At 51.9% G+C, this 25,394-nt stretch overlaps 1 protein-coding gene across 2 annotated transcripts in view; it reads left to right on the top strand.

Moving 5' to 3' along the window:
• The first annotated feature begins 7,270 nt into the window (after positions 1 to 7,270).
• LOC138570309 (zinc finger protein 84-like) overlaps positions 7,271 to 25,394 on the top strand; it is a 38,316-nt gene continuing 20,192 nt past the window's right edge. For both annotated transcript variants that reach the window (XM_069649088.1, XM_069649087.1), the window contains exon 1: positions 7,271 to 7,534. The gene's annotated coding sequence lies outside the window, so the exon portion shown is untranslated. The remainder of the gene's footprint in view (positions 7,535 to 25,394) is intronic.

A 25,394-nucleotide genomic window follows, 5' to 3' on the forward strand; every position in this document is an offset into this window, starting at 1 on the left:
CACTGGGACAACAGGGCCAGTGGATGGCAAGACAAAGAAAGGTAGGAGCTGTCAAATCCAAATCATGCAGGAAGCTTTTTGTAGCAGGTAAGTACCAAACTTGTATTCAAAGAGCTCAGGGGGCAAGGCAAGCCAACTACATGATTTCTGCCACTATGACCAATGTCCTAAGGCACAGGAGAACACGTTTGGGTCGTCCACCCCAGTGTGACTCAAGAAGTTCAGGAGGAGTGAACAGCAACACACCAACTGCCCAGGTGAGTACCCGGGAGAGAGACAGTACCTTGTTCGGATGAAGAACCGCAATGTCACTGGTGGGTGCCCAAGGTGAGTCAACAGCATCTCTGGTTCGGGATTCTAGGCTTGGTGGCAGAGGAGGACACCGTTTTTGTAGCAGCAACGGTTGTCACTAGGCAGACTTTATTCCTTTTCTTGGTCCACAACTCACCTGAGGGGACTTCTACAATCGGGATGGAGTCTCTGTAGGCTCAGACAAATGCTTTTAAGTTTGCAGCTGGAACCGCGCTTGGCGAGACCATGCACCACAGAAGTGCCAGAGATCCCAGGGTATTCAAAGTTTGCAGGTCAAAAGGTTCACAGTGTGCCAAAAGATGGCTCAAAGGGCAGCTGGTCTAAAGACTGGTTGGGCCCACCAGTTCAAGGGAGGACGTCGTCCGGTCTGGATCTTCGGTGTTGCACAGAAGAAAGGGCTGGGGCTGCAGGGTTACTCAGTCGGCTTTGGCGGTTACTGGAGGTGGCTGCAGGCGTTCTTCTATCTTCTTCGGAATGGATGTTCCAGTGGGTGACTCTGAGATTCAGCTCCAGGGCCCTCGTGTTTTATGCAGGAATCCAGCCAAGCAGCATGCATGCTACATTCAAAGGGACAGCCATGCTCCCAGTCAGAACAGGATCCAAGCAGACACACTTGAGCACAAAGAACTGAGGAGTTTTGGTGTCCTCCCAGCTTCCTGTCCTCCCAGACACACTGGCGCCTTCAGACTGGCTTCCCAAAGGGGACCCCGTTGAAGACAAGAGTGAGCAGGAAACGCCCCACCCAGGTTAGTAGAAGAAGGCTTAAGAAAGGAAAAGTCATCATGAGTTGGCAAAAAAGAAGACAGGCAACATTTTGGGACAATGGTGCCTCACGTGTCCCTTACCGCAGCTGCAACTACAGTCTGCGATGTAAGTTTATCAAAACTGGTAGAAACCCATCGACTGCACAAGCCACTCAGATACACTTGTCACTGTAACTAGAAAGTTACAGGAGAAGTGGAATAAGGGATACTTTGTTTCCTCTAAGCAATCCACACAAGGTGCGGTGTGCTGATTTTACAAAATAAAAGTCAGGTAAGACGAAAAGCGTGCCTGTATTCTTGGTAATAGTTGTTATCGCAACGGGAAATAAAAAGAGCTCCCAGCAACTCTGCACAGACAGTGCTGTGCGATGCAACAATAAATTATAGATGACATACAATGTAGAGGAAATCATGACTCCAAAAGTATATAACAAAAATGGTTAACAATGGTTTCAAAAGGTAAAGATTGAGGAGTGTGGAAAAAGGTTCCCACTCAGCCAGGAGAACTGGTAAAAATCTAAGAGTCCAGCAAAAAAGATGGGGGTGGATCCCATGATGCATTGCGGTTAAAAACAGGGCCCACGAGGTTCTGCAGGATGAGGTAAGGGGGAGGATGCAGCCTGTGATGGGCGCATCCATGCCTCGGGCCACCCTGTACTAGCACATACATGCATGCATACACTGACACAGTAATCACACGTCCCTACGTTCCAGGGTCCCCGCGGCAACTGCTGCACGGACCGTCTTTATTCCGAACGCGCATGCACAGCCAGAACGAGGCTCACGTATGCGCACAACTACCTCAAGACGTAACATCCCTTTTTTTCTTTAAACAAAACAATGCAATAACCAACAACTTTAACTTGCCCACCAGTGGGTTGCTGACATGCGCCAGTCTCGTGTTCAGTCTCCTGAGTCCAGGACGTAGTCCTTGAGCCGAACAGGTGGGTTGCGACACTGTCGCGTCGGGTACCGCCTCCCGCTCCTTGGGGTAGGTGGCGGTGTCCCTACCACTGGCGGCGGGTCCATCGCTCGGTCTCCTTCAGGGTTGTCGACGTTGTCCTCCTGCAATGCTGATTCCATCAAACAAGTCTCTCGGGGCCGGACGTCGACCTTTTTGAAGAATGATCTGTTTCGGGTGACCGTCCCCCTTTCGCTAGCCGCAGTTACCATCGACCGCTTCATGTGGGCGATGGTCCAGGGTTGCGGTTCGGATGGCAGCGACAGTTTCCATTCGGGTCTGCGTTTTCAGACTAGCACAGAGTCTCCCACAGCTACTTCCCTGTCTTGCAATCCTCTCCTTCCGCTTTCCTTCTCGTTATGGGCCTCTCGCTCTTGCCTCACTCGGTCATTGTCTATGACCCCCGCCTCACGGCCCTCCACTTCCGGGAGGAGTCCTCTCGGGCAGTGCCCAAACAATGCCTCGGCTGGTGCAACCCTCGTCGACTGGAGGGGGGTTGTTCTGTACTCCCTGAGAAATTCGAAGAGGTTTCCCTTCAGTTCTCCTCCACCATTGGCCGCCATGCGGAAAACCTTATTGAGCGTCCTCATGAGCCACTCCGCTTCGCAATTGGCTCGGGGCCAGAGCGGTGAAACTTTTCTGTGCTGGATCCCTTTTTCCTTCATAAATTGCGCAAACTGGCTTCCGGTGAAGGGCGGTCAATTATCTGAACACAGGATTTCCGGGAAGCCGTGCGTGGCAAACATCTTTTCCAGGGCCAGGATCGTGTGTTCCCCAGCAGTTGAGTCCACTAGCTCCACCTCTGGATACCTTGAGTATTGGTCAACCACTGCCAAAAAGTACATGCCGCTCCCAGTTGACCTGAAGTCGGCATGGACAGTGCCCCACGGCCTTTCACTCCTTTCCATGGAGTTGATCGGTGGTGCTCTTTCAAGGGGGCTTGCAGCTTGACACGGCAGGCACCCCTTCACGTGTGACTCAACCAGGCCTTCTAGGTCGGGGAACCATACTTTGGTTCGCAGTCTTGCCTTTGTTTTCGCTACCCCTTGGTGCCCTGTATGGGCTAGCTCCAGGACTCTGGCCCTTAGCGCCTGAGGTATGACTATCTGCCGCCCCCGCAGCAGCAGTCCGTCATCCGAGATTGACAGTTCATCACAGACTTTCCATAGCGACTGCAAGTCCTTCTGGGCTCTGTCTTCCATCTAGTGTTGTTCTGCAGGACATCTCTCCATTCCCCGCTGCGAATCGCGGCCTGGATGATCTTAAACACCTCATCTTTGGATGACTCACTTGCCACCACCTCTCTGGCTAAGGCTACCGGCATCGCCCCTTCAACAATGTTGTGGATGAATTCTTGGCACTCCACCACCTCCCCTTGGCCTGTCGTGCGGTCCTTGTTGGGGTGGCGGGACAGGTAATCCGCCGGGTTGTTCGTCCCTGGCCTGTACACTAATTTGATGCCAAATTCGATGAGAGCGAGCATCCACCGCTCTATCCGTGGAGGGGGCCTCGAAGACACACCCACTAGGATGGGCAGGAGAGGTTTGTGATCAGTTATGACAGTAACCGGCTTTCCGAGGATGTACAAACGCCTGCAGCCCTACAGGATCGCTAGCGCCTCCCTCTCAATCTGCGAGTAGCATCTCTCTGTCTCTGTAAAGGCCTTACTCGCGTATGCGATGGGTAGCATTTCGCCCCTGGCATCCGCCTGCATGAGAACTGCCCCCAGGCCCATGGGACTAGCATCCACGACGATTTCGGACTCTGCAGTGGGGTCAAAGTACGCCATGGTGTCCTGGTCCGATAGTGCGCACTTGATCGCCAAGAACGCCTCCTGTTCAAACTTGTCCCAGACCCACACAGTGTCATTCTTGGTCAGGTCAGGGCCCGCAGGGGCTCGGAGAGAGAGGCCAATCCTTTGATGAATCTGCCACAATAATTCACCATCCCCAGAAAGCTGCGCACCTCTGTGGGTGACTGGGGCGCCGCCACCTACCGCATGTCCTTGATCTTTTCTGGGTCTGTAGACGCTCCGCTCGCGTGGAAAACGAACCCAAAGAACCAAATACGGTCCCTGAAGAACTTGCATTTCTCCCTATGCAGGGTGAGGCCTAGGTCACTCAGCCTTTTCAGGGTCACCTCCAGCCGCTTCATGTGCTCTGCGTGGGACGTGGCAAAAACGAGAATGTCATCACTCATATTAATAACACCCTTTAGTCCTGCCAGAGCACCTCTGATGGTATTTTGGAAAACCTCTGCGGCCGAGGATATGCCAAAACTGAGGTGCTTGAACTGGTACAGACCCTCGTGCGTGGTAAAGGTGGTAATGTACCTCGAGTCTGGGTGCAGTTCAAGCTGGTGGTAACCTGATCTCAGATCCAGCTTAGAAAATATCTTGCCTCCCTGCAGTTCGCCGATGATGTCGTCAAGCGTGGGAGTTAAGTGGCGTTCACGCTTGATGGCCGCATTCGGAAGCTGCATGTCTACGCAGATGCGTACCGCGCCAGGTTGTTTGGGCTTTGGCGCCACAACGATGGGCGAGACCCATGGAGTCAGCCCCTCCACTCTTTCAATGATGTCCATACTGATGAGTGTTTTGAGTTCCTCCTCCACTTGGGAACGGAGGTGGAATGGAATCATGCGGTGCTTCAGTGCTGTAGGCCGGATGGTATAATCAATGTGCAGCCGCACAGGTTCAGCCTTCAGCTTGCCAATCCCCTGAAAGGTGTTAGCAAACTTCTCCAGAAGCGTCTCAATGTCACCTTGGTAGACCTCCAGCGCAAAGTTCACAAGGTCTAACGCTTCCGAGGCAGCACAACTCAACAGGGAACGTGGGCTGACATCGGTGACGAAAAACCTGGCTTTGATCGCTTTGCCTCCACGGGACACTGGGGCCACGAATACCCACTTGATTGGTAGGGGAGTGTCACCTCCAAATGTGAAAATTCTGGCTCTCGACTTGTCCAGGGGAGGAAGGCCTGGAATGGCCTTATAATGTTCTGTGACCAGTACACACACCGAGGCCCCTGTGTCTATTAGCACTTGTGTGGGGGTCCCTTGAATCTCTACAACGCACGTCGGTTGTCTGCGTTTCTTCGCCCCCGTACCCAAATTCGAAATGAAGAAGACCTCATCTTCCTCTTCCTCCTCGGCTATGTTGAGCCTCTGGGCATCTTGCTCCAGTGCAGCAACACTGCGTTGTCTCCTGAAACCACCAAATGACCTGGATGGCCCTATCTGCGTGGTGACCGGGGCAGCGGCCCGACACATCCTGGCATAGTGTCCCGGCGTGTTGCATCTCCCACAGACTCTCGTTTTTGCTGGACAGTCTTCGGAGTGCGGCAAGTCATACCCACAATACTGGCAAATGGCAACGCCACCTTGCGGGGATGCCGCTTTCTGCCTCTTTTGGCTCCACCGTGGTTTCAATTGAGGTTGTCTCCCCACAGCAAAGGCCTCCTCATGTTTGCCGGGGCGTACTGCTGCGTCCATCTTCACCCCTCTACACCCTTCAGTTGTCCAATTTTTGAGCTAGAGTCATGCCCGGCTCCCTCAGAATCTGCCTCCGCAGCTTGCTGGAGCTGCAGCCCTGGATCAGTTGATTGCGAACCATCACATCTGTGTCTGCCCATCTGCACATGCTTGCTAGCTGTGTTACGCGAGCGCAAAACTGATCTAACGACTCGTCTTCATGCTGCTTCTCCCCGCACATGACAAACCTGTCAAAGTCAACATTGGATAGAGGGATAAAGTGATCATGGAGTGCAGTCTTGACAGCAGTGTAGGTTGCTGCTGGTAAGGTGAAGGATTCGTAAATACGCAGTACTTCGGGACCTGCCGAATATAGTAGTGTCGCTACTTTCGCAACGTCGGTTTCTCCGGTAGCAGCGAAGAACATATCAAGTTTTTTGATCCATAGAAGCCATCTTGGGCCGGGTTTTGAAGGTGGGCCTGATGTATCAAATTCTTGCATGGGTTGTAAGGAACCATGCTGCCTTTTCACAACTCTTGCCGCCAGAGGAGCTTCTCCGTCGCTGTCCGCCATCTTCACAGGTCGCACAGGCACCTCAATCCGTAGTAGAGGCCGCAAACCTGGCTGAAATGGGCTTCGACGTACCTGGACTCTTGGGCTGAGGTACTGTGGTGATGTCCTTTGGCAGCTTCTCTCCTAAAACTTGTATGCCCAGGTCAGAAGTGCAGCCCTCCCAACTGGGGGGCTGCAGGATGCCCAAAAATTGAGGAATTGTTTATCCTCAGTATTTGGGCAGCGCACGAGCGCCCTCGCGGGCCGCTAATGTCGTACATACGGAAAACAAAATGGCAACCATCACTCGTGTGAAGTTTGTAGCACACGCAAAGAGGAAATGCTCATAACAACACATTTGCACATGTCGAGCGTTTCTCTCCCCGTGTCCCGCCTCGTCGCCAATGTGATTGGCGCACCCGTGCCTTGGGCCGCCCTGTACTAGCACATACCCGCATGCATACACTGACACCAGTAATCACACGTCCATACGTTCCAGGGTCCCGGCGGCAACTGCCGCATGGACCATTTTTATTCCGAACGCGCATGCGCTGCCAGAACAAGGCTCACGCATGCGCAAAACTACCTCAAGACATAACACAGCCCATGCCAAGATGGAGACAGGCATGTTTGGACGGGAAGTGGGGCAAGAAGGGATGCACTTGGCAGCTCCATACAGAGCAGTGCTAGCAGCAGGCAAGGCTGACACTGACTGGCATGAGTGAGGGTCTGAGATAAGAGCCTGTGGTGGCACAGCCTGCAGGGCGCGCTCCCGCAGCAGCCACTGATGCCGAAGGGCCTGCGGACGCGAGGCGCGCGAGCGGCAGAAGAAACACCGCTCTGCAGAGCATGCGCACCGAAGAGTCACTATTACCGAGAGCATGCGCAGAAGAAACACAACTCTACACTAAAATGGCACCGGACCGCGACATTGCGTATACTACGCATGCGTAGAAAAGTACTCGCTATGGAGCAAGCGCATCAAAACAGCACAGTGCTCGAGCGCATGTGCAGAAGAAGCCCGTCCTGCGCCTTGAAGGACCTGCATGCCACGGAACATGCCCAGAAGAAACACCGCGCTGCCGAGCATGCGTACGGAAGGACAGTCATTGCAGAGTGCGCATGCGTGGAGAAGTAGTAGCTCTGCAGCGCATGCGCATTGAAAGATCACGCCTCTCCAGGATTTACACACGGAAGGAACGTGCTCTACGGGGAGGGACACTACTCCCCGGCGCATGCTCGGGCGGCGGGTCTGCCGGTAGAAGCGGGCGGGGTCATAGGTGTACTCCCCTCCCCTCCACCCCCCACATCCCCCCAGCGCTGAGAAGTAAGAGCCTCGCCTCCTGGCCTAGCCCGGGCCACGGATCGGGGTCTGCTGCCTGAGCAGGGCCCTGGGGCCCGGCCTGTCCCGTGCCTGTGTCGGGCGCCTGCTTCAGAACTGACCCATCCTGATAAAAGCGCCACGTTCTGCTGGTGAGCACTATGGGGGTCTCGATGTGTGCCCCCCCCTCTGCATTGCTACAGCTGGGGGCAAGCGCTGCCATCTCATTCTGGTACAAAAAGACACCTTTCCTGCATCTGGTTTATAGACTTCCACCCACCTCAGTAACCCACCCCCCAGGGAGAATCGGAGGGGGAGGGGGCTGCTGTTATATCACTCCTGGACCACCCTGGTCCCTCCCCGTGTAATATCCCTATAGGCCATCCTGGCTCCCTGTGTGTGAGTGGGAGCGTCATGGAGCTGCTGCCTCTGTGTAATATACCTTATAGGCCATCCTGGCTCCCTGTGTGTGAGTGGGAACGTCATGGAGCTGCTGCCTCTGTGTAATATCCCTATAGGCCATCCTGGCTCCCTGTGTGTGAGTGGGAGCGTCATGGAGCTGCTGCCTCTGTGTAATATACCTTATAGGCCATCCTGGCCCCCTGTCTGTGAGTGGGAGAGTCGGGGAGCTGCGGCCTCTGTGTAATATCCCTGATAGGCCATCCTGGCCCCCTGTGTGTGAGTGGGAACGTCATGGAGCTGCTGCCTCTGTGTAATATCCCTGATAGGCCATCCTGGCTCCCTGTGTGTGAGTGGGAACGTCATGGAGCTGCTGCCTCTGTGTAATATCCCTGATAGGCCATCCTGTCTCCCTGTCTGTGAGTGGGAGCGTCATGGAGCTGCTGCCTCTGTGTAATATACCTTATAGGCCATCCTGGCTCTCTGTCTGTGAGTGGGAGAGTCGGGGAGCTGCAGCCTCTGTGTAATATCCCTTATAGGCCATCCTGGCTCCCTGTGTGTGAGTGGGAGCGTCATGGAGCTGCTGCCTCTGTGTAATATACCTTATAGGCCATCCTGGCTCTCTGTCTGTGAGTGGGAGAGTCGGGGAGCTGCGGCCTCTGTGTAATATCCCTTATAGGCCATCCTGGCTCCCTGTGTGTGAGTGGGAGCGTCATGGAGCTGCTGCCTCTGTGTAATATACCTTATAGGCCATCCTGGCTCTCTGTCTGTGAGTGGGAGAGTCGGGGAGCTGCGGCCTCTGTGTAATATCCCTTATAGGCCATCCTGGCTCCCTGTGTGTGAGTGGGAGCGTCATGGAGCTGCTGCCTCTGTGTAATATCCCTGATAGGCCATCCTGGCCCCCTGTGTGTGAGTGGGAACGTCATGGAGCTGCTGCCTCTGTGTAATATCCCTGATAGGCCATCCTGGCTCCCTGTGTGTGAGTGGGAACGTCATGGAGCTGCAGCCTCTGTGTAATATCCCTGATAGGCCATCCTGTCTCCCTGTCTGTGAGTGGGAGCGTCATGGAGCTGCTGCCTCTGTGTAATACACCTTATAGGCCATCCTGGCTCCCTGTGTGTGAGTGGGAACGTCATGGAGCTGCTGCCTCTGTGTAACATCCCTATAGGCCATCCTGGCTCCCTGTGTGTGAGTGGGAACGTCATGGAGCTGCTGCCTCTGTGTAATATACCTTATAGGCCATCCTGGCTCTCTGTCTGTGAGTGGGAGAGTCGGGGAGCTGCGGCCTCTGTGTAATATCCCTTACAGGCCATCCTGGCTCCCTGTCTGTGAGTGGGAGAGTTGGGGAGCTGCTGCCTCTGTGTAATATCCCTGATAGGCCATCCTGGCTCCCTGTGTGTGAGTGGGAACGTCATGGAGCTGCTGCCTCTGTGTAATATCCCTGATAGGCCATCCTGGCTCCCTGTGTGTGAGTGGGAACGTCATGGAGCTGCAGCCTCTGTGTAATATCCCTGATAGGCCATCCTGTCTCCCTGTCTGTGAGTGGGAGCGTCATGGAGCTGCTGCCTCTGTGTAATACACCTTATAGGCCATCCTGGCTCCCTGTGTGTGAGTGGGAACGTCATGGAGCTGCTGCCTCTGTGTAACATCCCTATAGGCCATCCTGGCTCCCTGTGTGTGAGTGGGAACGTCATGGAGCTGCTGCCTCTGTGTAATATCCCTGATAGGCCATCCTGGCTCCCTGTGTGTGAGTGGGAGCGTCGTGGAGCTGCTGCCTCTGTGTAATATACCTTATAGGCCATCCTGGCTCCCTGTGTGTGAGTGGGAACGTCATGGAGCTGCGGCCTCTGTGTAATATACCTTATAGGCCATCCTGGCTCTCTGTCTGTGAGTGGGAGAGTCGGGGAGCTGCGGCCTCTGTGTAATATCCCTTATAGGCCATCCTGGCTCTCTGTCTGTGAGTGGGAGAGTCGGGGAGCTGCGGCCTCTGTGTAATATCCCTTATAGGCCATCCTGGCTCCCTGTCTGTGAGTGGGAGAGTTGGGGAGCTGCTGCCTCTGTGTAATATCCCTGATAGGCCATCCTGGCTCCCTGTGTGTGAGTGGGAGCGTCATGGAGCTGCTGCCTCTGTGTAATATCCCTGATAGGCCATCTTGGCCCCCTGTCTGTGAGTGGGAGCGTCATGGAGCTGCTGCCTCTGTGTAATATACCTTATAGGCCATCCTGGCTCCCTGTGTGTGAGTGGGAGCGTCATGGAGCTGCTGCCTCTGTGTAATATACCTTATAGGCCATCCTGGCTCCCTGTGTGTGAGTGGGAACGTCATGGAGCTGCTGCCTCTGTGTAATATCCCTGATAGGCCATCCTGGCTCCCTGTGTGTGAGTGGGAGCGTCATGGAGCTGCTGCCTCTGTGTAATATACCTTATAGGCCATCCTGGCTCCCTGTGTGTGAGTGGGAACGTCATGGAGCTGCTGCCTCTGTGTAACATCCCTATAGGCCATCCTGGCTCCCTGTGTGTGAGTGGGAACGTCATGTAGCTGCTGCCTCTGTGTAATATCCCTGATAGGCCATCCTGGCTCCCTGTGTGTGAGTGGGAGCGTCATGGAGCTGCTGCCTCTGTGTAATATACCTTATAGGCCATCCTGGCTCCCTGTGTGTGAGTGGGAACGTCATGGAGCTGCTGCCTCTGTGCCATCCTGGCCCCCTGTCTGTGAGTGGGAGAGTTGGGGAGCTGCTGCCTCTGTATAATATCCCTGATAGGCCATCCTGTCTCCCTGTCTGTGAGTGGGAGCGTCATGGAGCTGCTGCCTCTGTGTAATATACCTTATAGGCCATCCTGGCTCTCTGTCTGTGAGTGGGAGAGTCGGGGAGCTGCGGCCTCTGTGTAATATCCCTTATAGGCCATCCTGGCTCCCTGTCTGTGAGTGGGAGAGTTGGGGAGCTGCTGCCTCTGTGTAATATCCCTGATAGGCCATCCTGGCTCCCTGTGTGTGAGTGGGAACGTCATGGAGCTGCTGCCTCTGTGTAATATCCCTGATAGGCCATCCTGGCTCCCTGTGTGTGAGTGGGAACGTCATGGAGCTGCAGCCTCTGTGTAATATCCCTGATAGGCCATCCTGTCTCCCTGTCTGTGAGTGGGAGCGTCATGGAGCTGCTGCCTCTGTGTAATATACCTTATAGGCCATCCTGGCTCCCTGTGTGTGAGTGGGAACGTCATGGAGCTGCTGCCTCTGTGTAACATCCCTATAGGCCATCCTGGCTCCCTGTGTGTGAGTGGGAACGTCATGGAGCTGCTGCCTCTGTGTAATATCCCTGATAGGCCATCCTGGCTCCCTGTGTGTGAGTGGGAGCGTCATGGAGCTGCTGCCTCTGTGTAATATACCTTATAGGCCATCCTGGCTCCCTGTGTGTGAGTGGGAACGTCATGGAGCTGCTGCCTCTGTGCCATCCTGGCCCCCTGTCTGTGAGTGGGAGAGTTGGGGAGCTGCTGCCTCTGTATAATATCCCTGATAGGCCATCCTGTCTCCCTGTCTGTGAGTGGGAGCGTCATGGAGCTGCTGCCTCTGTGTAATATACCTTATAGGCCATCCTGGCTCTCTGTCTGTGAGTGGGAGAGTCGGGGAGCTGCGGCCTCTGTGTAATATCCCTTATAGGCCATCCTGGCTCCCTGTCTGTGAGTGGGAGAGTTGGGGAGCTGCTGCCTCTGTGTAATATCCCTGATAGGCCATCCTGGCTCCCTGTGTGTGAGTGGGAACGTCATGGAGCTGCTGCCTCTGTGTAATATCCCTGATAGGCCATCCTGGCTCCCTGTGTGTGAGTGGGAACGTCATGGAGCTGCAGCCTCTGTGTAATATCCCTGATAGGCCATCCTGTCTCCCTGTCTGTGAGTGGGAGCGTCATGGAGCTGCTGCCTCTGTGTAATATACCTTATAGGCCATCCTGGCTCCCTGTGTGTGAGTGGGAACGTCATGGAGCTGCTGCCTCTGTGTAACATCCCTATAGGCCATCCTGGCTCCCTGTGTGTGAGTGGGAACGTCATGGAGCTGCTGCCTCTGTGTAATATCCCTGATAGGCCATCCTGGCTACCTGTGTGTGAGTGGGAACGTCATGAAGCTGCTGCCTCTGTGTAATATACCTTATAGGCCATCCTGGCTCCCTGTGTGTGAGTGGGAACGTCATGGAGCTGCTGCCTCTGTGTAATATCCCTTATAGGCCATCCTGGCCCCCTGTCTGTGAGTGGGAGAGTTGGGGAGCTGCTGCCTCTGTATAATATCCCTGATAGGCCATCCTGTCTCCCTGTCTGTGAGTGGGAGCGTCATGGAGCTGCTGCCTCTGTGTAATATACCTTATAGGCCATCCTGGCTCTCTGTCTGTGAGTGGGAGAGTCGGGGAGCTGCGGCCTCTGTGTAATATCCCTTATAGGCCATCCTGGCTCCCTGTCTGTGAGTGGGAGAGTTGGGGAGCTGCTGCCTCTGTATAATATCCCTGATAGGCCATCCTGTCTCCCTGTCTGTGAGTGGGAGCGTCAGGGAGCTGCTGCCTCTGTGTAATATCCCTTATAGGCCATCCTGGCCCCCTGTGTGTGCGTGGGAGCGTCAGGGAGCTGCTGCCTCTGTGTAATATTTCCTTATAGGCCATCCTGGACTCCTGTCTGAGTGGGAGCGTCATAGAGCTGCTGCCTCTGTGTAATATCCCTTATAGGCCATCCTGGCCCCCCGTCTGTGATTGGGAGAGTCGGGGAGCTGCGGCCTCTGTGTAATATCCCTTATAGACCATCCTGGCCCCCTGTATGTGAGTGGAAGCGTCATAGAGCTGCTGCCTCCGTGTAATATCCTTGATAGGCCATCCTGGCCCCCTGTCTGTGAGTGGGAGCGTCATGTAACTGCTGCCTCTGTGTAATATCCCTTAGAGGCCATCTTGGCCCCCTGTCTGTGAGTGGGAGCGTCATGGAGCTGCTACCTCTGTGTAATATACCTTATAGACCATCCTGGCTCTCTGTCTGTGAGTGGGAGAGTCGGGGAGCTGCGGCCTCTGTGTAATATCCCTTATAGGCCATCCTGGCTCCCTGTCTGTGAGTGGGAGAGTTGGGGAGCTGCTGCCTCTGTATAATATCCCTGATAGGCCATCCTGTCTCCCTGTCGGTGAGTGGGAGCATCATGGAGCTGCTGCCTCTGTGTAATATTCCTTATAGGCCATCCGGGCCCCCTGTCTGTGAGTGGGAGCGTCATAGAGCTGCTGTTTCCGTGTAATATCCCGTATAGGCCATCCTGGCCCCCTGTCTGTGGGTGGGAGAGTCAGGGAGCTGCTGCCTCCGTGTAATATCCTTGATAGGCCATCCTGGCCCCCTGTCTGTAAGTGGGAGCGTCATGTAACTGCTGCCTCTGTGTAATATCCCTTAGAGGCCATCTTGGCCCCCTGTCTGTGAGTGGGAGCGTCATGGAGCTGCTGCCTCTGTGTAATATACCTTATAGGCCATCCTGGCTCTCTGTCTGTGAGTGGGAGAGTCGGGGATCTGCGGCCTCTGTGTAATATCCCTTATAGGCCATCCTGGCTCCCTGTCTGTGAGTGGGAGAGTTGGGGAGCTGCTGCCTCTGTATAATATCCCTGATAGGCCATCCTGTCTCCCTGTCTGTGAGTGGGAGCGTCAGGGAGCTGTTGCCTATGTGTAATATCCCTTATAGGCAATCCTTGCTCCCTGTCTGTGAGTGGGAGCATCTTGGAGCAGCTAGCTCTGTGTAATATCCCTTATAGGCCATCCTGGCACCTTGTCTGTGAGTGGGAGAGTCATGGGAGCGGCTGCCTCTGTGTAATAGCACTTATAGGACATCCTGGCTCCCTGTGTGTGAGTGGAAGCGTCATGGAGCTGCTGCCTCCGTGTAATATCCCTTATAGGCCATCCTTGCTCCCTGTCTTTGAGTGGGAGAGTCAGGGAGCTGCTGCCTCTGTGTAATATCCCTTATAGGCCAGCTTGTCCCCCTGTCTGTGAGTGGGAGAGTCATGGAGCAGCTGCCTCTGTGTAATATCCCATGTAGGCCATCCTTGCCCCTTGTCTGTGAGTGGGAGAGTCAGGGAGCTGCTGCCTCTGTGTAATATCATTGATAGGCCATCCTGGCCCCCTGTCTGTGAGTGGGAGCGTCATGGAGCTGCTGCATCTGTGTAATATCCCTTCTAGGCCATCCTGGCCCCCTGTCTGTGAGTGGGAGCGTCATAGAGCTGCTGCCTCTGTGTAATATCCCTTATAGGCCAGCTTGTCCCCCTGTCTGTGAATGGGAGAGTCAGGGAGCTGCTGCCTCCGTGTAATATCCTTGATAGGCCATCCTGGCCCCCTGTCTGTGAGTGGGAGCGTCATGGAGCTGCTGCATCTGTGTAATATCCCTTCTAGGCCATCCTGGCCCCCTGTCTGTGAGTGGGAGCGTCATAGAGCTGCTGCCTCTGTGTAATATCCATTATAGGCCATCCTGGCCCCCTGTGTGTGCGTGGGAGCGTCAGGGAGCTGCTGCCTCTGTGTAATATTTCCTTATAGTCCATCCTGGACTCCTGTCTGTGAGTGGGAGCGTCATGGAGCTGCTGCCTCTGTGTAATATCCCTTATAGGCCATCCTCGCCCCCTGTCTGTGAGTGGGAGAGTCGGGGAGCTGCGGCCTCTGTGTAATATCTCTTATAGGCCTTCCTGGCCCCCTGTATGTGAGTGGGAGCATCATAGAGCTGCTGCCTCTGTGTAACATCCCTATAGGCCATCCTGGCTCCCTGTCTGTGAGTGGGAGCGTCTTGGAGCTGCTGCCTCTGTGTAATATACTGTAATGCATCGCCCGTGGAAGATCTGGAGTCGCTGGAGACGTGCCTAGTCTGGCGGCTGGGAACGTCTTTAGCGGTCTATGCTTCTCCCAATATGGCCGCCGGCACGTATTTACGTGGGACACACCGAGGCTTCGGTGCGTTGTATCTGTTTACCTTGTTAGTACTCAATGCTAGTTTTCCGAGCCTTCGTGCTATTCTGTAATTCTATCAGTTTTCCTGTATTTCCATACAGTTGTTCTTTTCTCACCGCGGTTCCCATCTTAGTGGGTTTATTTTCTTGTGGTTTGCCTCTGTTTAAGTGCACCGAGAGGTAAGCCTTACACCTCTGTCTTTCTCCCCTCTGTTTCTCTCTGTGTCCTGGGTCTTCCTGTCTTCAGCTCTCCTTTCCTTCCTATCTCTCCCTCTCTCCCTCTTCTCTCTATCTCTCGCTCTTTCCTTTGTCTTACCTTCGTGCTCTTCTGTCCGGCCATCGGACGCCTGCGAGTGCTCTTCTGTCCGACTATCGGACGCCTGCGAGTGTTTCTGTTCGGCGGGGAATAGGAGCTGGACTTCTAAAAGACTCCTTTCCCGGATACTGGGAACAGTGTGTTCAGTTTCATTGGACTATTTATACTACGGATTCACTGCCTGAAACCTACAGAAGGACTCCGTCTCAACAGGGTTTTTTCTAGCCCAACGGCTTTTTCCCTGACATTGGGGACTGACTCCCGGGGGGCTCCCGGGGCTTGGTTCCCCACCCGGTCACGGTGGCCTCTGGGGAGTCACGTCCGTATCTGCATCAAAAGAAGAGCAAGGAACCCAGAAAGCCTAGACGGAAGGACTCCACCGGAGATTCAGGTGAGGACGAGTTGGAAAAGAGGGGCTCCAAAGGTTCAAAGTCTCACAGTATACAACACCCAAAGAATAAGACCGTGGCTACTCCTGAACAAGTCCTGGAGATGTGCAATGCTATCCAGGCTTTGCGGGTTGACATGCAGAACGTACAGGCAGAGAACCAGACCCTTCGGCAACAGGTGGCTACCAGAGACGAAGGAAGAGGTGAATTGCCCCCGATGCCTTTTTCCATGAACAAGTATGATGGCAATCCCAAGGGAAAGAAGGAGTTCCTTGATGCCTGCTCTGTCTACTTCTCATTCAGGAGGAAGAACTTCGAGTCCGGAAGGTCTCGGGATGGTTTTCTAATTTCCAATCTGACGGGAAGTGCCTTGAAATGGGCTACCCCCCTTGTTACTTCAGAAGATCCCTCGGTGAACGACTATGATTTATTCGTTCGTGACTTTAAGAATAGGTTCGAAAAACCTGAAGTCCAATACTCAACATATGAAGCACTACTGGATGCCAAGCAAGGCAACCAAGATGTCCAATCATATATCTCACACTTTCAGGAATTGGCTGCCTTGGCAGGTTGGCCTGATACTGCTCAGCAAACTATCTTCCGTCGAGGATTGCATGACGACATAAAGGACGAGCTGGCACGAGTGGCAAGACCAGACACCTTTTCTGAATTAACAATCTTGGTCCTCCGGATCGAATTCCGTTTGAATGAAAGACGAAACGAGAGGAAGAAGGGCCGAGGACTTCAATGGAACAACCGGACAGCTCCCCAGGCCAAGGATCGTTCCTTCCCCGAGGAACCAATGCAAATAGGTGTCACAAGAGGCCCTTTGTCCGTTAATGAAAGAAGACGCAGAAAGGAACTTAGTCTTTGTATGTATTGCGGTTCATCGGAACACCAGTTGAAGGACTGCACAGAGATCCCATCTCGGCGTTCGGGAAACGCATTGCCCCGAGTCTATACAAGGGAGACTACGGGGAGGTTGGCCCAAACCCTTGCAACACCACTAAAGCAGGAGAAGACAACCGATTGATGATACTCCAGGCGTCCCTAAGCCCGTCTGCTGATTCCTCTATTCCAGCGTTGGCCATGCTGGACTGTGGGGCGGCGGGCAATTTTATTGACGCTTCTTGGGCACAGAACAAAGGCATTCCGCTCCGATCCAGTGGAAAGGCATTCCAGTGGAAGGAGTTGACGGACGCCCTTTGTCTTCAGGACCTGTAACCATGGAGTCTTTGCCCCTACAGGTCGTTAGGGAAGAACACACAGAGGTGATCATCTTTGATGTCATCAAGGCAGCACACTTTCCGGTTATACTGGGAATCTCCTGGTTAAGACAGCACAACCCTGATATCGACTGGAGCGCTAATCGCTTGAGTTTTAACTCGGACTATTGCGGCAAGAACTGCATTAAGGAACATTGGGTAGTGGTCTCTGGCTTCCCTACAAACCAGTCAGCCGTTTCCATATCTGCTATACCTACCCAATACAAGGAATACGAAGAAGTCTTCAAAGATGTGGTACCCAAACTCCTCCCACCTCACCGTCCCGAAGATTGCAGAATTGACCTCAAGGAAGAAGTACCTTTGCCCTTTGGTAGAATGTATCTGCTGTCACAACAAGAGCAGTCAGTCCTGAAGGAGTATTTGGATTTGAATCTCGAGAACGGCTTGATAAGGAAGTCACGGTCTTCTGGAGGGGCATCTCTATTTTTCGTTGCCAAGAAGGGAACCAGAGAGTTGCGCCCTTGCATTGATTACAGGGAATTAACCAGGATTACGGTATGTGACCGTTATCTCATGCCCCTCATAAGAGACATCATCGAAGCAGTAAAGGACTCTCAGGTCTTCAATAAGATCGATCTACGTGGGGCTTATCATCTTCTCAGAATCTATCCAGGGGACGAGTGGAAGACTGCTTTTCGAACACCGTTGGGGTTGTTCGAATATGGCGTGATGCCGTTTGGACTAGTCAACGCCCCAGCGGTGTTCCAAACGTTCATGGACCATGTTTTTCCCGACATGCTGGGTACTTTCGTTGTGGTGTAGCTAGATGACATTTTGATATATTCCACAACTCTTCAGGATCATCGGAACCAAGTGAAGGAGGTGTTACGAAGGCTGCAGGAGAACCATTTGTACGCCAAGGCCGAGAAATGCACTTTTGAGGCTACCGAAGTACCATACCTTGGGTTTATCCTGTCCTCCAAAGGTATCCGGATGGATCCCGATAAGATAAAGGCCATACTCAGATGGCCAGAACCTACCTCCATAAAAGAGATCCAACGATTTCTCGGTCTGGCAAATTTCTATCGCCGCTTCATTCCACATTTCTCTGAGATGGTTCTCCCTCTGACTTTGCTCCTTAAGAAGGACAGCAACTTTGAGTGGAACCCGGCAGCCCAGTACGCCTTTTCCGAGCTGAAAAGACTATTCACTACTGCTCCGGTGCTTATACAACCGGACCAGTCTAAACCATTCATAGTGGAGACTGATGCTTCAGGTGGAGCCATAGGAGCAGTTCTACTGCAAGAAGATAACAAAGGTGCAGAACGTCCTATAGCCTATTACTCACGCACTCTGACGGCCAGTGAAAGGAACTATTCCGTACTCGAGCGTGAACTACTGGCTATGCGACGAGCATGCGAAGAGTGGAGGCACTTGCTTCAAGGAGCATCTCAGCCATTCCTTATTCGCACGGACCACAAAAATCTGCGGGTACTCCAGCAGATGGAATGTCGGAACGCACGTCATGCCAGATGGGCTTATTACTTTTCGAATTTTGACTTTCTCATCTCCTACATCCCAGGTACCCAGAATGGGGTAGCAGACGCACTTTCTCGAAGCTGGGCCAACACAGAACTAGAGATCGGATCTACACCTACTGTAAGGGATAGAATACTACCTAACCCTAAGATCATAACCACCATCAACAGCTTTTTGCAAAATGTGCAGTGTGCATATAAGACCTTGTCTAGACGAGAGCTATTGTCTATGGGCCTCCAAGAAAGAGAGGGATTATGGTTTCTTGAATCAGCCCTCTTCCTTCCAACAAAGGACCTCCAGGAGCAAGCCCTTCATCTCTGTCATGATCTCCCCTTGGCCGGTCACATGGGGCAAAAGGCTTCCTTTGAACTACTCACTAGAAGCTTTTGGTGGCCTTCTGCACGGATCGACGTTAACACATATGTCAGATCATGTTCAGTCTGTGTAAGTTCCAAGGTCTCTAGGCAAATGCCGCTCTGCTTGTTGCAGCAAGCAGACTTACCTTCTCGTCCTTGGGAGAATTTGTCGATGGACTTTATAGTTGAATTGCCTCCTTCTCAGGGAAAGACAGCTATAATGGTCACAGTCGATTCCTTTTCCAAACTGGCTCATTGTTCCCCCCTTGTTGGGGTACCTTCTGCTACTGAAACTGCCTCTGTGTTTCTCAGGGACATAGTGAAGCTCCATGGACTACCTCGCATCATCATTTCCGACGAGGAGTACAATTCACCTCAAGGTTTTGGTCCATTTTGTGCAAAGAGCTGGGAATTCACCGGGCATTATCATCGGGATATCACCCCCAGTCTAATGGACAAACAGAGTGACTTAATGCCACTCTGGAAGAATACCTGGGGTGCTTCTGCAATAAAGAACAAGACAATTGGGCATCTATGTTGTCTATGGCAGAATTCACGTACAACAACACCGTACACACTGCTATTGGTATGAGTCCATTTCTATGCACCTATGGGTACCACCCCCACTCTATACCGACATTACCTTCTGGTTTTAACAAGGCACCGGCGGTGGACAAGCTTGTCTCCAGGATCCAACGGATTCATAAATCAGCTCTGCAAACTTTGGAGGAAATCCGTAAGACATACAAGAAGTATGCTGATGCTAAAAGAAGACCTAACCCTCAATGTAATCCTGGCTCAATGGTCTGGCTGTCCACCCGGTATTTACCTCGCTGGGCACAAATGGGCATGTTCTCACCTAGATATATAGGCCCATACAAGATTGAGGCCAGGATAAATCCCGTTGCCTACAAATTGAAGTTACCTTCTCAGTTCAAGAGAGTACATCCGGTCTTCCATTCTTCTCTTCTTAAAGGTCATGTGGAAGATCCCTACCGGAGGTCTATCAAGAAGACACAGGTATATGTACCAGAGGAATCCCAGGAATACGAGGTTGCTAGGCTGGTGGATTCTCGTTATCAACGAGGAACCTTACAGTACCTAGTACACTGGAAGGGTTATCCCAGTTCTGAGAGGACCTGGGAGCCCAAGGCTCATATCAGTGCACCAAGGCTGGTTCAGAGGTTCCACAGATTATATCCGTGTAAACCAGGTGGCCCCGGTCATAGAAGGGGGCATACTGTAATGCATCGCCCGTGGAAGATCTGCAGTCACTGGAGACGTGCCTAGTCTGGCGGCTGGGAACGTCTTTAGCGGTCTATGCTTCTCCCAATATGGCCTCCGGCACTTTTTTACGTGGGACGCACCGAGGCTTCGGTGCGTTGTATCTGTTTACCTTGTTAGTACTCAACGCTAGTTTTCCGAGCCTTCGTGCTATTCTGTAATTCTATCAGTTTTCCTGCATTTCCATACAGTTGTTCTTTTCTCACTGCGGTTCCCATCTTAGTGGGTTTATTTTCTTGTGGTTTGCCTCTGTTTAAGTGCACCGAGAGGTAAGCCTTACACCTCTGTCTTTCTCCCCTCTGTTTCTCTCCGTGTCCTGGGTCTTCTTGTCTTCAGCTCTCCTTTCCTTCCTATCTCTCCCTCTCTCTCTCTATCTCTCACTCTTTCCTTTGTCTTACCTTCTTGCGCTTCTGTCCGGCCATCGGACGCCTGCGAGTGCTCTTCTGTCCGGCCATCGGACGCCTGCGAGTTCTCTTCTGTCCAACTATCGGACGCCTGCGAGTGTTTCTGTTCGGCCGGGAATAGGAGCTGGACTTCTAAAAGACTCCTTTCCCGGATGCTGGGAACAGTGTGTTCAGTTTCATTGGACTATTTATACTACGGATTCACTGCCTAAAACCTACGGAAGGACTCCGTCTCAACAGGGTTTTTTCTAGCCCAACATCTTTTTCCCTGACATTGGGGACTGACTCCCGGGGGGCTCCCTGGGCTTGGTTCCCCATCCGGTCACGGTGGCCTCTGGGGAGTCACGTCCGTATCTGCATCAAAAGAAGAGCAAGGAACCCAGAAAGCCTAGATGGAAGGACTCCACCAGAGATTCAGGTGAGGAGGAGTTGGAAAAGAGGGGCTCCAAAGGTTCAAAGTCTCACACATACCTTATAAGCCATCCTGGTTCCCCGTGTGTGAGTTGGAGAGCCAAGCAGCTCTCCAGCTTCTTCTTGCCTGGGACTTTATTGTGAATGGTCCGAAACTGTATTTCAAGCAGTTAATATGCCGATACAAAGCCAACAAAGGGGGAGGGGGCACGTACATGCTAAAGCAGTAACCCAGTAACGTGAGTGGTGATGTCACGGTGTACATACAACAAACACGGTGTGCTGCACGTTAGGGCGGTGGCGCTGTGCAGGGGAATACAAGTGCAAATACATAGAAATTACCTGTGGGGGGTTAAATGGGGCTATGCAGAAGCCTCTGGCTGCAGCAGGAAAAAAAGCCCATGTTCAGCAAGACATATTTACACGCTTTCTTTTGTTTTTATTTTGAAAACGCACTTTTGGTGTAGGTGCGAAAATGGCCTTTTCTATCTGTTTTTCTTATTAGTAAATGTGGAGCATAATTGTTTCTCTTATGACTTATTATATATATTGTTAGTGTTTTTTAATACATGATGGTAAATACAGTTATTTTATTGTATAGAGGTAGTCTTCTTGGATTACCCCTTGCGATTGCTGATCTACACAGTCTTCCTGCGTTTTTGAATTAATAATGTGTTCAGGGCCCTTTCTCCTCCCAGCTCTGCCACATTTCATGGTGCCTCAAACCACCATTCGTTCAAAGTAGACCTGAATGTACCGTATCATCTTAGGCTACACCGAGACCTAGAGACGCTACTGATGTGTGCTGTGTAAGGAGAGAAGTAAGAAACAACCTAGGATAGAAGGGCAAGTGACTGCTGTAGTGTGTGCCTACCTTTGCATGTAGTTTTCTCCTTCTGGGGAGCTTGCCCCCCCTGTACCTTGATCAGGTGTTCCCCAGCTCTGCCTGGTCCTGGAAGTGTCATACATTGTTCCCCAGTTGCTTGGTAAAGGTTCACCAATGCCTGCTTTGGTGTCGTCCATGGGAGAAATAGTGGGCCAGTACTACCAGAGTGTTGACACCATCCTCCTAATATGGCTGTTTCAATTTTTTAAAATCTGAAATCCTGGAAAAAATCCTTAAATGACCCATTGTGTTAAGCCGCATGCAGAGCTTCAGAGTATTTTACTCCCTACTTTTTAAATTTGAGAGTAAAATTACTCTTAGGGAGAAAGACCCACTGGCCTGCTAAAAATACTTGTGGATTCAATGTACGCCTGTGGGAGCCTGCTGTGTTTGAATCTTTGGGTGTGGTATGTAAACACAGTACGGCACTGAGAATCTCGGTGTAGTGGTATCGAAAATAGTTCATTCTTGAGATCAATCACTGTAAAGAGAGTTTGGGCAGGTCTTTTTCTTCGGCTTGTGCTTCTGTTTGTAACAGCACCCCGACCCTCTCAGACTTGAGCTGGAAAACCCTTAAGTTCCGGAAATTGCTCAAAACTCTGCTGCTGTTCTCTACCTCTTTCCCTCCTTCCCTTCCCTGTTGATCGCCCGACTGCTTTTGTGACTGATGGTCAGATCCTCAGGAATCTCACAGGATTCCAGGTCCTTCTTCCCAATTGATACCAGCGTGTTCTGCCCTTGATGGCCCCTGCTTGGCGGTTCTGCATTCCATCCTTGGGAGTCGCCTACACTAGCAATTAGCGTGAGGTTCTCCACGTTGGCTCCCCTTAGCACTTCCCTCCGGGGCCCTCCACCAACTCCTCTGCTCCCCCTTTTCCCTCCTACCTCTTGCACTTCTCCTCACTGCACTTGCACATGCGAATGCCACAAGGCCTAGTAGGACCATGACTGTATTGCACTGTTTTGCCATTGTTATAATTTCCCCTGTTCCCTTCCCATTTAGCCTTGTAGTGCTTTGAAACACAATTGTGTTGCATAAGGCGCCTGGCAAATGCTGAATAAATTAAAAGAAATACAAAAAAAGTATGTCGCGCCGGAGGGAATGTTGCAAACATAGGTGGCCCGAGTTGGGCAATACTAGAAATTCTGCCTCCATGAAGTTATTCAATGGGCAGAGATCCTGCGCCACCCTCCATGACCCCCAATTTGTCTTTTTCAGGGGGTACACTGCCGTGTTACAGGGGAGTTGCGTGCCATATGATGCTCTCTTGCCATAGCGCTAGTATGTTGTCACATATCCTTCATCCGCTTCCCAGAACAGGGGATACTGTTTGACCCGGGGCAATATCGCATTTGGCTTCAACCTTATGTGAACCGCTCCTATCCCTTTCAAGAGGCCCACGTCACGGGGCCCACTGGTCCAAATCTGGTACCTTAGATTTCCCAAAGGTTTAAATACCTTCTCTGGGATAAACTACTGTTTCCAAGAGCAGTGAAGTGAAATTGACTTTACTTACATTTTGTAACTTTCTAGACCCAGCACAAACTATCTTACCATAAGGTGCTCGAGGGGTCACTTAGTTTTCCCTTTTGTCTAAGTTCTCATGCAACATTTTTATGTTACCTTTTCTACAATTAATGGCTGGTGGCAGTGGTTTACGTTTTACTACCATTATGTGTTTTTACCGTGGGCTGCGTTCGCAGCTGCAGTGAAGCACCCATGGGTGGTCATTGTGTCAAAATGGCCCAGTCTTTTTTTCCCACCATTTCTTGTTGGAAAGGTCCTTCTTGAGATTTACTCAGCACGCCAAACCAGGCTTGGTATCTTTGTTTGTTTTGTCTTTGGCAGGATTCATGTGTGAAGCCCGCCTCTGGCTCCAGTATGTCTGGCAGGGGCAGGAAGTGAGGGAGGTGCCCGAAACACCCTGTGCTTTATCCCCTTGGTTACAGGAGTGCACCCAAAGGTGATTGGCTAGCTGGCTGTCCGGCAAGGATAGCCACCCTGCTGTGTGATTGACAGCTAGGCTGGAATGACTGGGAGAAACCTGATTAAAAGGCGAGGCTTTTGGCTTGAAAGGCAGTCGCCCACTGGATGATGGAATCCGAAGAAGAACTTGGAAGAGATGCGTACTGCAACTCCTGGACCGTTGGTTTGCCCAGAGAAGCCCTGATTCTTTGCTGAAGCTCCGAATTTGTTTTCACTAGAGAAGCCCTGCTAGGACGACTTCTCCCCTTGAGTTGGTAGGACCAATGAACTCCAAAGTGAACTCGTTTGGACATCCTCTTAGAGCTGGTTGTACTTCCACTGCTGCTGAAACCGAAGTGCCAGGGAGAGGAACACCAAATCGAGTTGATCGCTTTTAAGTTGAACCTGAGCACCAGGAAGAACCTCCGGACTTCCCTGGTGCATGGCTGACCAAGCCTGAGCCACCTCAACAGAGTGCTGGACCCCAGATGCGAGGAAAGTCTGAAGTGGTATCCAAGAACCGCAGTGTCGCTATTTACTGTCAGACGCGAGGAGCTGAACCACCGAAGGACTGCTGAATTGAAGTTTGCCCATTGCAGCCGCTGACCTTCCCATTGCAGTGCAGGAGTCCTCAGACGTCCTCCCTCTTGTCCCCACGACTGAGGCTCAGGAACACCAGGATCTGCGGAGCTGTACAGGAATGGAAGCCAGCTGGAACAAAGGTACTGTTAAGTCGGAGGGAACTTACCTCTTGTTGTGTAGCCTTACTTGCTCTCAGTTGAGACTTGTCTTGGTGGCCCTTCAAGTGAATCTTATTTCTACAAACCCTTTCTAAAACATTGTGCAAGACTTTTACTTAACTGCAAAGAAGATCTTCAGCTCCCCTAGACGTTGTTCAACTCACATTGGCTGTCTGTGCTCCCTGAGATACTCTTCTTACCTTTGACTCTGTGCCTTTTACCTTTCCCCCTTGACATTGGAAGGTTCAAAAAGTACTTAACCTGTTTATGAATTTGTTAACCTTTGTTTTATTCCCATATCTAACCTTTGCACCCAACACCGTATTGCTCTAAATGTACCAGTGATAAAGCAATGTCCACAGTGTCCTAGCTATTTAAGTCACCTGAGGGTGTAGGAAGTGTGTGTGCGCCCTCCCCCATGGGTATCATCTGATTTATAGAAACTAAGAGTGTGTTTTGAAGTGTATTATAGATTGTTACATGTTTTGCTCCCTTCTGAAGAAGGCTTATATAACTGACTGTTAAATAAGTTAATAATTGTTTAATCAAGAAACCTTGAGTGGGAGGGAAGCAGGGAGCAGGAGTCCCAATGAGAAGCATCTCTGTCTTACTGGCATTAAGGCAGAGATCATTAGTGGTGCACCATGCCTAACTAGCAGTCAGACACTCAGGAATGAGAGGAGGAAGAAGAGGAAGAGGTAGTAGAGGGAAGCTTGTAGGAGAGCTGTGTGTCATCAGCATAACACTGGAAGTGAGGAGAGAAGGTGGAGATCAAGTGTTGAAGAGGCACAGCGATAGGATAGAGCCCAGAACGATGCTGTAGGTAGAGTGTGAGGTCGAGGAGAGGAAAGGGCTCAGTTGCACCTGCGAAGCTCCATTTGATAGGAAGAAGGTCATCCAAACCAGTGTCCGGACTGTGATGCCAAGGGTATCACAGAGACGATTTATGAGCGTGGCATGAATGTACATTGTCATTCCTTTTGCAATTTCCATTCCTTTGTGAGGTATCACTGATAGTCTCCCAATGCCCCATCAATTGATATTAGTTTGTGAAGTAGCCACAGGTTTATCCACAGTATCCACCACGTCAGTAGGTTTCTGGAGGCTTCAATATTGTTGGCAGTATAATGCTTCTTACTCGTTTTCTTGCAGGGCTTTTGCTCCTTTTC

Source organism: Ambystoma mexicanum, chromosome 2q (assembly GCF_040938575.1).
Source record: "Ambystoma mexicanum isolate Mex_15411 chromosome 2q, UKY_AmexF1_1, whole genome shotgun sequence".
Lineage (NCBI taxonomy): Eukaryota > Metazoa > Chordata > Amphibia > Caudata > Ambystomatidae > Ambystoma > Ambystoma mexicanum.